At 42.7% G+C, this 16235-nt stretch overlaps 1 protein-coding gene across 2 annotated transcripts in view; it reads right to left on the reverse strand.

Annotated features, from left to right (window-relative positions):
- The window catches only part of PIKFYVE (phosphoinositide kinase, FYVE-type zinc finger containing), a 460760-nt gene that overhangs the window by 407549 nt on the left and 36976 nt on the right, over positions 1 to 16235 (reverse strand). The window lies entirely within an intron of this gene.

Raw genomic sequence — 16235 nt, forward strand, 5'->3', positions numbered from 1 at the left:
GAGATTTACGGTTCTTGGAGCGCCCATTATTTAAAGGGAACCAACCAGCAAGATTTTCATATATAAAGTAAAGCCAGTGCTATACTGTTACTAGGATGCTGAATCTAACCATACATTTTGTTCTGAGATTGGATGTTTTATTTCAGAAACATGTTCAAGTAAAGTTCCAGCAATGCACTGCTATTTGATTGACAGGTGCAACAGGGGTGGGACTATGTGGGTCAGGTTTTGCTATCTATTCCCGCCCCTGTCTGCTGCCTGACATTGGTAGATGCTTTCTACTTTACTTCCCTAACTAAACTAATTGTTAGTGTATTTCTTTTCTTCCCTGAGAAGTGATGACGCTTTGTTTGAGATTTCCAGTGCATGATGGGATACTCAAATGAAGCATCTTCAGGAACAGAAGCTGCGCTCACTATCACAGCTCCTGCCCTCTCCCTGAAAGAAAGTGCTATCAGTGACGCATGTTTTAGGGGCTGGGCTAGGCCCTTGTGCTTTACACTGTACGATGTGCACAATGATAGTGCACTCTCCGTTTCTAGCAGAGATCAGTAGTAACAAGCCGGCAACAGACCAGAGTGTACTGTCAGTGGGCATTAGCAGAATACCCGGCACACAGAGACCAGCAGCTCACCTGCAAGTGACATCACTATTCTCTGCATGCTGGGTATCATGCCAATGCGCACGTGCACTCTGCCCTGTTACTGTCTTGTTAGTACTGATCTGAGCCAGCACCAGAGAGAGCGTCGTCATTATGCACCCCTTTAAGTATGTAGGTGTAAAAATGTGGAAAAGTTCAAGGGGTTTTTCAGGGCACTGTATACACTGCAATAGGATTGTATTGCAGTATACAGAACAAGTGATCAAATGATCACAAATTCAAAATCACCTTAAAAAATATAAAAGGCTTTAGAAATATTACAAAGTCCTCCGACAAAGTTGGACGACCCACGTTTTCCAGGTAAAGAAAATAATTAATTAAAGATAAGCATATTTAGTATCACCACATCAGTAATAGTGTAATCAATTTTTAAATGACGCGTTAAGTGAAAAAACACTGAATTGTCAAAAAAAGTTTCTCGGTCACAGAACCTCCATGAAAAAGAAAAAATTCAAAATTAATTCAAACAAATATTGCTGTTAACACAACAAAAAATAAATAAGGTAAAGCATTTTTAGTAGAAAAGTGTCATAGTGCAATCAAAATGTAACTTTAATCAAACTGTACTAAGCAGTCCGGCAAAATTTTCTTGTCCGGCGGCCGGATGAAACGTTGAAGTAAGGGTGCTTTCACACATCCGGATTTTTGCTCTGCGGCACAATACGGCGTTTTGCAGAAAAACCGCCACCGGCTTTTGTAACGCCGGTGGCGTTTTTTTTTTGCATAGACTTACATTAGTGCCGTATTGTGCCGCAGGGGCTTGCGTTCGGTCCGGTTTTGGCCGCATGCGGCAGATTTAGCCGATGCGGCGGCCGGATCGAACGTCCCCTGCAACGTTTTTTGCTCCGGCAAAAAACACCGCATCGCGCCGCATCCGGCCGCTGCGGCGCATTTTTCAATGCATACCTATGGAGGCCGGATGCGGAAAAAACCGCATCCGGCCGCCGCATGCGGTTTCTTCCACTGCGCATGCTCAGTAGCATGCCGCAACCGGAAAAAAACGGACGGGCCGCATGTAAAAACTTATGCAAAGGATGCGGTGCTTTCGCCGCATCCGTTGCATAGGTTTCACAGCCGGATTGAACTGCTCAAACCGGATGTGTGAAAGTAGCCTAAACGTTTGTGTCCAGCAAAAAAAAAAAAAAAAAAACCGATCGCGCCGGATCCGGCGCCGTACGGCATGTTTTATAATGGAAGCCTATGGACGCCGGATCCGGCAAAGAACGGATCCGGCCGCCGGATCCGTTTCTTTGAACTGAGCATGCTCAGTATCACACCGGATCTGTCAAAAAACTGAAGGAACTGATGGAAAAAACTGATGCAACTGACCCATTTTTTCGCCAGATCCATCACATCAGTTTTTTCGCCGGATCGTGCCTGATGCCAAAAAACTGATGTGTGAAAGCAGCCTTAAGGTGCAAGAAACTCAAAACAGGAAGGTCGGCAATTAACAATGAACTTAATACAAGGTCAAAAGATGTGCATAAGACTATTCAGCAGATTTCTGCTCATAGATTAAAGGAGTATTCCCATCTCCAAGATCCTAACCCAATATGTAGTAAGTGTAATAGTAATAATATTAGCAAATACTTCCAATTAGAAATGTAGTATAGTTCTCCTGATAAGCTATGTCTCTTACTTCATGTGAAGGGCACTACAGTAGCTGAGGTATCCATGGTTACAACGACGAGCAAATAAATAACGGTCACTAGATGACTGGTCGTAGTCATCTATACCCAAGCTGCAATGCCCACGAGGTAAGAGACATGGCTAATCAAAAGAACTATACTACATTTCTAATTGGAGGTATTGGCTAATATTATTACACCTACTACATTTTGGGATAGAATCTTGGGGATGTGAATACCCCTTTAACTCTATAAGCTTAAAGGAGTTGTGCGACAAACTCCAAAATGTTTGGTAAGCTAATCTGTGCTGTATTGTTATATTAAACACCCCTACATTACCTTTTTTGTTTTATAACTTTAGTGCCTCTTGAGTTATTCTCTGCAGCTCTTTGCTTACATGCAGCTCAAGCAAACATGGCATGCCTGACTGCCGAACCTCACAGTCCGAGCTGGCACCGCCCAGCCTCACTGTCCAGCCCCGCCCCCTGCACACTCATTGGCTGTCAGTATTCTGCTTTAGCACTGACCTCTCATCGCTCCAGCAAAGATGGGCACATTACTATATTATATGTGCCGTGGATGTGAGGAGATTGTGCTGCTCAGATGAGATATCACTGCTCTGTATATCCAATCATTGATAGTACAGAGCAGTGATCCTGCTTCTCTCATCTGTGACCGCACAATCAACTCACATCCACTGCACATATAATGTAGTATTGTGCCCATCCCTTACCCTATAATATAATCCTGTAGTAATGTCCCCTTGGGCTCCTCTGCTTGTAGCAATGCTCTGTCCTGTAGAATTGCCCCCTAGTCTGCCAGTCTTTACACATGCAAAAAAAAAAAAAAAAAAGCAAACAAATCCTCCTCACTTCTTCTTGTTCACTCGGTGTCCTGTCTGCCTCTTGCGGCCACAGCCCCTTCCTTGCTGATCGCGGGCTGTGCAGTCAGCGCTGTATATCAGATTACTTATCTCCAGGCACTGTGCAGGGACGCCTCTGTATGCAGCTTCTCTAGTGACCGGCTGCTGGCCTCCGATTAGCCGGCGGCTGATCTTAGCGGTATGCAGTGGCTCTCCAGGGCAGCGTACAGGCAGCGAGACCCCTGCACTATGGAATGTGTGGGAGGGTGCAGGGAAAAGGGAGCGGGGATGCCACGCACTGTACCTTCCCAGTAGGGCGGGTACATGACGTCGCCTGTGCTGCCTGTTGACTAGGCAGGTGCATAAGCTCCTGCACTTGTCGTCGTGACATCACAGGAAGCTGCAAAATCAAGGTAGGAGCGGTCACATCACCACTCTGAGCTAGGGGAGAGGGGCTGACAGCAAGGCAGGTAGGTGGTCACTATCTACTTACCTTCCCCAATGTAGCCCAATAGTGTAATAACAAGGAAAAAAAAATCAAAATAAGCCGGATAACCCCTTTACGACTCTAACAGTGTACATGTACATCAATGCATCTAGGGAAGGAAATCTCTGTACTGATGGAACATATCAAACTTGTATATAATGTCATAAAAAACAACACAGTATCCCTCCAACTGTAATAACAAAAACGTAGAGCTCATGCACATCAATGGATTTCCTACGACTCTAGAAAAAAATAAATGGAAAAGTAGTATGGCTGTGTACATAAACACTAAGATGTCCAGGGTTCACCACTTGCCTGAAACCATCTTGGTCTCCACTAAATGAATGCTTACACATATTAGAAGCAATCTTTTCATAAAAGTTAGTTTCTCTGGTGAAACAGTTTAATAACTAGATCTTCCCAAGAAGAACCCTAATTATCATAGGAGAGCTGGTCATCTATGTGCATTACTTCGTGGGAAAGGAGGGTGCGGAGGTAAAAGCATCTGGTAAAAGAATTAATATTTATAAAAAGGGAACTTGGTACCTAGACAGTGGAGTAACTAGTCTGATGAGCAGAGATGAGCGAACCTTTGGAGGTTCGGTTCGCTGGCAGCAATCGAACCGAAACTGGTCCTTTGGAATTTGCCCGAGGAGGTTTGGAATCACTGATTGGCAGTTTGAGGCCGCCCACATACAACCAAAAGAACTTACGGGGTAGGTGGGCGAACTTTTTTAAAAAAAAAAATAAATAAATTTGTTGTACACTACATCAGATCTTGCTGTTATTACCCCAGTGTGAGCCGTTCAAACACTGCAAGCGGCTCGCAAAGGGTTGAGCACCGAGCGTACCTGAGCAGAATGTTGCTTGCGCAAGTTAAAATCGCACATAAAGCATTTGAATTCCGCTCCCGAGCCCTGTTTTTTTTAAGTTGTTGTCAGTTTGAAAACCAAACCTTGGGTTTTGCTCTTCTCTACTGATGAGCCCTGGTGCAAAATTTTGACTCCCCCCAACCCAATATGTTGGTCAAGTTTTATATTGGATCCTTCTAGCATTCTAAATCCTATAAAGACATACTTGGTGCCCCCACCCACTTTACTGTGTACGAATACCACTCATAGTTGGCTCCATCCTGGTATACACAGGAATACCTCTGCCCTGATGAAGAATCAACACTTAACAAATTCGAAACGTACGTCTGCTTCATGCGGTTCTGTTGCTGTGACCAAGCCGCCATCGTGTTATTTTACCATCACTGGTAGATATGCTCTTACCAACGTTAACACAATATGTGATGTAGATGTGATCCGGAGGGGTTAAATTTACTATGGGCATAACCCAAGACCGGATATATGTATGATCTGCACTTGTTTTTCTGCACTGCTGCAAACATTTCATGTGTTGTTAACCCCAAAGTGATGTGCATACTAGAGCTTGGTCCTGTTATTTTACTTGCTTTTAATGGATGTTCACCTGCTGCTTCTAATAAAACTTTTGTACTTTTCGCACTTTAAAAACGCTATGTCCTCTTGTTTATATATTATGCTTCTGAGTTTGTGCTGCTTGTGGGGATCCATGAGATTCCATAACCACAAAACAGTGTTTGGTGGTACGGAGCTTTTTGCTTATGCATGGCAGCCTATTTAGCGCATGCACAGTACAAACATCTTGGGGTAAAGAGGGCCATCTGGCAGCGTCTGCTGTCACTAAAGATATCAGACTAGGCTGGCCCCACTGCTTCAGAAGCCACAGCAGTAAATGCAGTGGAGCCCAGGCTGTATGCTCAATAGAGGCTGTTGCTGGCTGTATACAGAATAGAGGCTGTGGGCTATATACTCAATAAAGGCTGTGGGCTATATACAAGTCTGCAGGCTGTATGCACAATAGAGGCTGTGGATTATATACTCAAAGGCTGGGCACACAATAGAGGTTGCATAGACAAGAGTATGCGAGCTGTACACACAATACAGGCTGTGGGCTATATGCTCAAAGGCTATGACCTGTATACACAATAGAGGCTGCATACACAAGAGTCTGTGGGCTGTATGCACAATACAGGTTGTGGGCTATATATTCAATAAAGACTCTAGACTGTATACACAATAGAGGCTGTGGGCTGCGTGTACAATAGAGGCTGTATACACAGATCCACACTATATACAAACACACTGTAATACAGACTATAGTGTGGACCTGTACATTAACTATGGTGATGTGTATGAGCCAGGAACAAGAAGACAGACACACACAGATTACACTCACCACCCCGGCATGCTCGGCGCTGATTGGAGGATCCTCTTCTTCCAGTGAGTTCTTGTTTGTACTGCGCATGGTAGCCTGTTTAGCACATTCGCAATACAAACCTCATGAAGAAAAGCGGGCCGGCCGGCCGGCAGCATCTGCGGTCACTGAAGATATCAGACTCGGCGACAACGGCGTTAACTGTAGTGGGACCTGGTGAAGAGGTGGGGGCGGGGCCCGGGGAGGCGGAGTAGAACAGAGTTGGGCGTAGTGGGGCCCTGTGAAGAGGTGGGGGCGAGGCAGAATATTAAGTGTAAAGTAATTACCCCGGGGCCTGGGCTCCCACTCTTCACCGGGCCCAGTAAAGCAGTAATGGTTGTAATGCCCTGAAGACAGCTCTGTGAGAAACCACTCCTACATATAAATACATAAAAACGGATCTGGCACTCCTTATGGAGAGTTAAATTAAAATTTTATTTATTTGTCTTTGTAGTTAGGTAATGTTTCGGTCTTATGTCTCAGACCGTCTTTAGACCTAGGTGACAAAAGCAATCAGGGTATATGTTAGCATACGTAGAGTGACCAGGTATATGTATAAGCTCCGTAGGCTGTGGGGAAGTCCTGGTGATGGCAGCATGCCTGAGAGCTCACGTGCTGCCATTACCAGGACTTGCCTTGATTGCTTTTGTCACCTAGGTCTGATGAAGGTCTGAAACATAAGACTAAAACGTTACCTAGCTACAAAGACAAATAAAATTTGAATTTAACTGTCCATAATGAGTGCCAGATCCGTTTTTTGTATGAATATTGATATCTAATGTTAAAAGTTTTAACTTAAGGATGAAGACAAAAAAATCCTAGATGGAGTATTGAAGGAGAAAAAGGGGAGGAGAACATGAGCCGTAGCAGCCTAGAAATAAGCAAATCCAATGCGTGGACAGCCAGCAGACATTTCGATATGGTAGCCATACAGGGCACAATATTGACAACTGCATAAAAATCTGTCAGGCCAAAATCAGATTATAAACTGAAATGTCTCCACCTTGTTCCAAAAGAAAAAAATCATATCTATTGGCTACAATTCATTAAAACTTTCTTTAAATTAAACAAATTTAAGCTGTGCAAAACGCGCGTTGGGGTGGAGGGACCTATACTATCACTGCATATTTTTGAGATGTTATTGCATCCTTACTCGGGAGCTGACTATAATTGGGCCTATTAGCCATTTTTGTCTGTGCACGGACATATGATTTCATTAATTGTTTCAATATTGTTTTTATTGAAATTTTCAAAATTTTCATAGGGTACATTAGAGAAAGAGGAGGCACTAGGATAAAGGAAACTAGAGTAGACAAGGTCGGGAAAATGAACAGTAAAACAGTCAAGCTTTATCAAATTGTACTCAGTGTCTAAACTATAAAATTACATTATACAATAGAACCTTGGATTACGAGCATAATTGGTTCCGGGAGTGTGCTCTTAAACCAAGTTACTCTTATATCAAAGCAAATTTTCCCATAGGAAATAATTGAAACGCAAACAATTCGTTCCACAACCCAAAAATATTTACTGTATTTATACAAACTTATTACAGTAATACAAAACAATGTACTGTATTCATATAAAATTATTACAGTACACTAATACAAAATGCTGTGCAGTACAGGAAAAAACACGTGAAACAAATTAAACTGCACATTAGCTTACAATAGAATTGTTGGAGTGCGAGAGGTACAGTACAAGCAATGTGCTGTACTGATTAGCCGAAAGAGAGTACAATACTATATCCAAATATTCAAATTGATACAAATGCTATATAGTATGTACTGTACAATGGTATACTGTATACAGTTCATATGGACAGAAAGTTACCTCCAGAGCGGGTCAGAATGCAGTCAAAGGACAGAACCGGAAATGTGCACAGTGGGAATTTGCTCTTATTGCAAATCATTGCTCTTAAACCAAGTTAAACATTTTTAAAAAGCTTTGCTTGTTTTGCAAAACGCTCTCAAACCAAGTTGCTCTTAATCCAAGGTTCCTCTGCATATATCAACGTCCATATGTAACATTATATGAGTGGCTACTGATAAGTCTTTGGCTTTTTGATCTTTTTTGTTTCTATGGTAACGCATATTACATCGCATGAAATTCTTGTGTGTCTAATATATGTTTTCAAAATTTTGGTATTTGTTGCTTATAGCAACAGTGTTCTACGCACGCACAAAATGGTGAAGTCTAATGCGATATTCACAGCAACGGAGAGCAGAGGAGTGATAAAATTCTTGTTTCTGCAAGGAAAGTCCGCAAAGGATATTCATGGTGATATGTCGCAGACATTGGGGGATCAATGCAATTCATATTTCACAGTTAAGAACTGGGTTGCCAAATTTAAAACGAGACACTTCAGCACCAATGATGAAGAACGTCCTGGACGACCGAGAGTGGTTGTTGTTCCGGAGATCATTGATGCTGTGCACAATCTCATGCTGGAGAATCGACGAATTTCAGCTAAAGCAATAGCAGATATCATGGGGATTTCCCGTGAACGTGTTTGTGTCATTATCCATGAACATTTGGAGGTTATCTGTAAAGAGGGTCCCCAAATGTTTGAAAACAGATCAGAAGCATGCGAGTGAAAACTTCCCGGTCTATTTGTCAGCGTTTCCGGACTGATAAGAACTTCCTGGATCGACTGTTCACTATGGATGAGACCTGGATTTATTTATATGATCCTGAAAACAAGGAGCAGTCAAAAGAGTGAAGGCATAGTGGTTCTCATCCAAAGAAGTTCAGGGTGCAAAAATCAGCCACTATGGAGATGGCATCTCTGTTCTGGGATAAAGAGGGTGTGCAGCTAGTGGACTACCTTCAAAAGTGTTCCACCATCAAACCAAGGTATTACATTGAACTTTTGAACCAATTGAAGGCAGTTCTGAAGGTCAAAAGGTGCATCATGCTGTTCAAAGGAATCTTGTTCCTGCAAGACAAAGCCTCTGTTTGCGTGACCACGGCAAAACTGGCAGAGCTGGGCTTCCAGCTGCTTGACCACCCACCTTATTCACCAGATCTAGCCCCCTCCGACTATCATCTGTTTCCAAACCTGAAGAAACACCTCAAGGGTACCAAATTTCACACCATTTCTGATGTCATGGCTGCTACATATGCCCGATTTGAAGCACAAATGTAATCCTTCTTTTTGCTCAGCTTAAAGAATTTGGAATACCGATGTAAGAAGTGTGAGGACATCAGTGGAGAGTATGTGGAATAAATGTAAAGTTTCATCATCCTAGCTCATTTCTTTCTGGGGAATGCCAAAGACTTAGCAGCGCCTCGTATATCTATCAGAATTAACCTTTTATTTAAACCATTTATATCAGATGACTGTAATACATGTATGCATGTATATAAAAAAAAAAAAAACTGGAAATAGTATATAGGAGTTAGGAAAGGGCAAACTGGGAAATGATTTCATTAATTGGAGCCATTGTACTTTAGTTTCCCTGTGACAGGACATTTACGCCACCTGGTGGTTTAATATAGATACCAGTCTATACATATACACATATACAATATATATATATACACATAGTGCCTATAAGTAGTATTCAAACCCCTGCAGATTTAGCAGGTTTACACATTCGGAATTAACTTGGCATTGGGACATTTGGACTGTAGATCAGCCTGGAAGTGTGAAATGCACTGCAGCAAAAAAGAATGTTATTTCTTTTTTTGTTTGTTTTTTTTTTTAAATTGTGAAAAGTTGATTCAGAGGGTCATTTATTATTCAACCCCTCAAACCACCAGAATTCTGTTTGGTTCCCCTAAAGTATTAAGAAGTATTTCAGGCACAAAGAACAATGAGCTTCACATGTTTGGATTAATTATCTCTTTTTCCAGCCTTTTCTGACTAATTAAGACCCTCCCCAAACTTGTGAACAGCACTTATACTTGGTCAACATGGGAAAGACAAAGGAGCATTCCAAGGCCATCAGAGACAAGATCGTGGAGGGTCACAAGGCTGGCAAGGGGTACAAAACCCTTTCAAAGGAGTTGGGCCTACCTGTCTCCACTGTTGGCAGCATCATCCGGAAGTGGAAGGCTTATGGAACTACTGTTAGCCTTCCACGGCCTGGACAGCCTTTGAAAGTTTCCACCCGTGCCGAGGCCAGGCTTGTCCGAAGAGTCAAGGCTAACCCAAGGACAACAAGGAAGGAGCTCCGGGAAGATCTCATGGCAGTGGGGACATTGGTTTCAGTCAATACCATAAGTAACGTACTCCACCGCAATGGTCTCCGTTCCAGACGAGCCCGTAAGGTACCTTTACTTTCAAAGCGTCATGTCAAGCCTCGTCTACAGTTTGCTCATGATCACTTGGAGGACTCTGAGACAGACTGGTTCAAGGTTCTCTGGTCTGATGAGACCAAGATCGAGATCTTTGGTGCCAACCACACACGTGACGTTTGGAGACTGGATGGCACTGCATACGACCCCAAGAATACCATCCCTACAGTCAAGCATGGTGGTGGCAGCCTCATGCTGTGGGGCTGTTTCTCAGCCAAGGGGCCTGGCCATCTGGTCCGCATCCATGGGAAGATGGATAGCACGGCCTACCTGGAGATTTTGGCCAAGAACCTCCGCTCCTCCATCAAGGATCTTAAGATTGGTCGTCATTTCATCTTCCAACAAGACAACGACCCAAAGCACACAGCCAAGAAAACCAAGGCCTGGTTCAAGAGGGAAAAATCAAGGTGTTGCAGTGGCCTAGTCAGTCTCCTGACCTTAACCCAATTGAAAACTTGTGGAAGGAGCTCAAGATTAAAGTCCACATGAGACACCCAAAGAACCTAGATAACTTGGAGAAGATCTGCATGGAGTGGGCCAAGATAACTCCAGAGACCTGTGCCGGCCTGATCAGGTCTTATAAAAGACGATTATTAGCTGTAATTGCAAACAAGGGTTATTCCACAAAATATTAAACCTAGGGGTTGAATAATAATTGACCCACACTTTTATGTTGAAAATTTAACTGAGCAACATAACTTGTTGGTTTGTAAGATTTATGCATCTGTTAATAAATCCTGCTCTTGTTTGAAGTTTGCAGGCTCTAACTTATTTGCATCTCATCAAACCTGCTAAATCTGCAGGGGGTTGAATACTACTTGTAGGCACTGTAATTATATATATATATTATATATATATTATATATATATATATATATATATATATATATATATATATATATATATATATATATATATATATATTTATATATACATATACACACACACACACACACATATATTATACATTATATATATATTATATATATATATATATATATATATATATATATATATATATATATATATATATATATATATATATATATACACACACACACATACATATACATACACACCGACATATATATATATGTATATATGTATATATATGTATGTGTGTGTGTATATATATATATATATATATATATATATATATATATATATATATATATATATATATATATATATATATATATATATATATATATATATATTTCCTATATGACAATATTGCTATATTAACTTACGTTGCTGGCCAAAAGTATTGGCACCCCTGCAATTCTGTCAGATAATACTTAGTTTTTTCTTGAAAATGATTGCAATCACAAATTCTTTGGTATTATTATCTTCATTTATTTTGCTTGCAATGAAAAAAACACAAACGAGAATGAAACAAAAATCAAATCATTGATCATTTCACACAAAACTCCAAAAATGGGCCAGACAAAAGTATTGGCACCCTTAGCCTAATACTTGGTTGCACAACCTTTAGCCAAAATAACTGCGAACAACCGCTTCCGTAACCATCAATGAGTTTCTTACAATGCTCTGCTGGAATTTTAGACCATTCTTCTTTGGCAAACTGCTCCAGGAACCTGAGATTTGAAGGGTGCTTTCTCCAAACTGCCATTTTGAGATCTCTCCACAGGTGTTCTATGGGATTCAGGTCTGGACTCATTGCTGGCCACTTTCGTAGTCTCCAGTGCTTTCTATCAAACCATTTTCTAGTGCTTTTTGAAGTGTGTTTTGGGTCATGGTCCTGCTGGAAGACCCATGACCTCTGAGGAAGAACCAGCTTTCTCACACTGGGCCCTACGTTATGCTGCAAAATGTGTTGGTAGTCTTCAGACTTCATAATGCCATGCACACGGTCAAGCAGTCCAGTGTCAGAGGCAGCAAAGCCACCCCAGAACATCAGGGAACCTCCGCCATGTTTGACTGTAGGGACTGTGTTCTTTTCTTTGAATGCCTCTTTTTTTTTTCCTGTAAACTCTATGTTGATGGCTTTTCCCAAAAAGCTCTACTTTTCTCTCATCTGACCAGAGAACATTCTTCCAAAACGTTTTAGGCTTTCTCAGGTAAGTTTTGGCAAACTCCAGCCTGGCTTTTTTATGTGTCAGGGTAAGAAGTGGGGTCTTCCTGGGTATCCTACCATACAGTCCTTTTTTATTCAGACGCCGACGGATAGTACGGGTTGACACTGTTGTACCCTCGGACTGCAGGGCAGCTTGAACTTGTTTGGATGTTATTCGAGGTTCTTTATCCACCATCCGCACAATCTTGCGTTGAAATCTCTCGTCAATTTTTCTTTTCTTTTCCCGCCACATCTAGGGAGGTTAACCACAGTGCCATGGGCTTTAAACTTCTTGATGACACTGTGCACCGTAGACACAGAAACTTTCAGGTCTTTGGAGATGGACTTGTAGCCTTGAGATTGCTCATGCTTCCTCACAATTTGGATTCTCAAGTCCTCAGACAGTTCTTTGGTCTTCTTTCTTTCCTCCATGCTCAATGTGGTACACACAAGGACACAGGACAGAGGTTGAGTCAACTTTAATCCATGTCAACTGGCTGCAAGTGTGATTTAGTTATTGCCAACATCTGTTAGGTGTCACAGGTAAGTCACAGGTGCTGTTAATTACACAAATTAGAGAAGCATCACATGATTTTTCAAATAGTGCCAATACTTTTGTTCACCCCCTCTTATGTTTGGTGTGGAATTATATCCAATTTGGCTTTATGACAATTTTTTTTTTTCTTTCATCGAAGACAAATTAAATGAAGATAATACCAAAGAATTTGTGATTGCAATCATTTTCAATTAGAAACTGAGTATTATCTGACAGAATTGCAGGGGTGCCAATACTTTTGGCAAGCACTGTATATATTACTTTTATCTTACATACTTGTCTGCGCTGTATAATTTATATACTATCTTCATCATTCTAATATCAAGTATATTTTACGGAATACATTTATATATCCATATTGTGCCATTTTGGTATTGAAGTACCATATTTTTCGGACCATACGACGCACTTTTTTCCCCCCAAATGTTGGGGGAAGTAGGGGGGTGTGTCTTATGGTCTGAATATAGGGCTGCGGCCAGGAATGAGGGTACTGCGGGTCATCGGCGGCACGAGCAGGCTGTGGCAGCGCCTGCCGTGACCACGTGGGCCCGCTCATTACATATGCACACCCATCATCTCTCAGCGCTGAAGCCGGCGCTGACAGGTGGGTGGAATGATGGGCGGGGGGTACGCGCATATTAAACAGCCGGCCGTGATCATGTGCGGCTGTATTCACTGCCCCCTGCGCTGCCAGGTCAGCGCGGGGGGCAGTGAATCAGTATACTCACCCATCACCGTTCCCTGCAGCACCGCGATCTCCTCCTGTCTGCCGGCCAGCTGATCTGTGTAGCGAGCGGTGAGCACAGCAATGACGTCATCGCTGTGCGCGCTGCTAGTCACGCAGGTCAGCTGACCGGCAGACAGCAGGAAGAGCGATGCTGCAGGGAACAGTGACGGCTCCACACAGGTCAGCAGTGCTGCTGCCGGCACAGACAGGGGGAGGAGCGATGCTGCATGGAGCGAGGAAAGGTGAGTATAAACGTTTATTTTTTGTGTGATACAGGATACATGACATATAGCAGGATGGATGGGGCCATATAGCAGGATGGATGGGGGTATATAGCAGGATAAGGGCATATAGCAGGATAAGGGCATATAGCAGGATGGCAGTATTTAGCAAGATGGGGGTATATAGCAGGATAAGGGCATATACCAGGCTGGCAGTATATATCAGGATGGGGAGCATATAGCAGGATGGCAGTATATAGCAGGATAAGGGCATATACCAGGATGGGGTACATATACAAGGCAGGAGGATCATTACCAGGATGGGGTACCTTAGCAGAGAATTTGGGGACATTACCCCCATAACAGTGTAGGCAGCAGATCCTCTCCCCACAACAGTGTGTCATGACCACACTTTTTGCTTAAAATTTTATTTTCCTATTTTCCTCCTCTAAAACCAGGGTGAAGTCTTATGGTCTGGTGTGTCTTATAGTCCGAAAAATACGGTATATTTACCGTGGTATGCTAACTATTGTGTATGATTAGGTCCCTCATGTTGTACAATTGTATCATCCTCCTATTTTAATAATTGTCATTTTTAGATATTTTCAATAAAACATAATCCTGGTGTCTAAGTCCATATTCGGGGGATCCATGTTGACTCCTTTTGTAAGTTATTCTATATGTACAATGTCTATAGATAGTGTCCTACTTATCACAGGAGTGGGCATGGTTGGACTTGTGCTCATGCACTGCTGTAGCTGATGTAGTTTGATCAATAATAATCTCCTGGTGGTAAAATAATCATTGCATGTAAACAACAGCATGTATATTGATAAGGGACATCTCTGAATTCTGTGTTTTAACTTCTGCAGCATACTGTCCTCAGATCACATAGCAAAAACCTGCTGACAGATTCCATTTCACTTGGGCCAAGCTGCCAGCATTGCAATTCTGTGTGTTTACATATTGTTTCAATATCATCGCATGCACAGAATAGGGAGGCAGGATGTTAGCCTTCTCCAGGAAATAGCATTTCTGTGTCTGTACTGTGAACCAAAGGATCAGAAGCAGAGCCGGCCCAACTGACCGAGAAGGTGCTTCAGGCTGCGCCGCTCTGCCCTAAATGCACAAAGTTCCAATCTGCATAATACATTATAGAAGGTTTTCTTGAAACATAGACCATGGATTTTGGAACAAACTGTAAGAGTCTAAGGGCAAGCTGCTCACATGGAGATGTGCTCACTTATGTCATTTTGCCTTTACAGACTTTCTTTAGGATAAAACATTTTTGTATAACATGTGCCACGTCAATTCTTCGTTGGATGAAAAAAGGTAACCTTACTTTTAGAATATTTACCAAACTATTAATTACCACTTCATATATCTCCCAAAAGGTGCCAACCACAAATGGCAGACATGGCAGTGGCCTTAAAGGGGTTATCCGGCTTATTTTTATTTATTTTTTTTATTTCCCTATTGGGCTACATTGGGGCAGGTAAGTAGATAGTGAGCACTTACCTGCCCTGCTGTAAGCCCCTCTCCCCCGGCACAGAGTGGTCATGTGACCGCTCCTGCTGCGATTTTTCTGCTTCCGGTCATTTCATGTCAACATGGGCAGGGCCATGTTGACATGTAAATCTGGAACAGCATGTTGCCGCCCTTCTGGGCGGGTACAGTGCGTGAGTCTCCGCCCTCCTTCCCTGCACCCTCTCACACATTCCCCCGCACCCCGTACTCTCCCCACAACCTCCCCTTGCACTGCTGTGGGGTCCGTCACCTGGGGGAGGTGCCTGCCTGCGGCTGCCGTGGTGTCAGCTCCAGCACCGGGCCCCTGCTCAGGATCACACATTCAAATATACCGGCATCACAGATCACAGATGCCGGTATATTTGAAAGCGTTTATGAGAAGGAGCGCTGCGCTTCTCATCACTGTCCCGCTGTCTGTGCTCTCTTCAGCACAGCGGTGACGTCACTACTGTGCTGATATGGCCAGAGCACAGACAGCGTGCGAACGTGCAAAAGCGGCGGGGACCGAGGAAGGCTGAGTATGTATTCCCTACATGTGTTCCCTATGGGGGTAGGGGGGGGGGGTCGGTGCAGAGCGCCGTGTGTGTGTGTGTGTGTGTGTGTGTGTGTGTGTGTGTGTGTGTGTGTGTGTGTGTGTGTGTGTGTGTATGTGTGTATCCAGTTAGGTCCAGAAATATTTGGCCAGTGACACAATTTTCGCGAGTTGGGCTCTGCATGCCACCACATTGGATTTGAAATGAAATCTCTACAACAGAATTCAAGTGCAGATTGTAACGTTTAATTTGAAGGTTTGAACAAAAATATCTGATAGAAATTGTAGGAATTGTACACATTTCTTTACAAACACTCCACATTTTAGGAGGCCAAAAGTAATTGGACAAATAAACCAAACCCAAACAAAATATTTT

The sequence above is a fragment of the Anomaloglossus baeobatrachus genome, chromosome 7 (genome assembly GCF_048569485.1).
Source record: "Anomaloglossus baeobatrachus isolate aAnoBae1 chromosome 7, aAnoBae1.hap1, whole genome shotgun sequence".
In the NCBI taxonomy this organism is placed as follows: Eukaryota; Metazoa; Chordata; class Amphibia; order Anura; family Aromobatidae; genus Anomaloglossus; species Anomaloglossus baeobatrachus.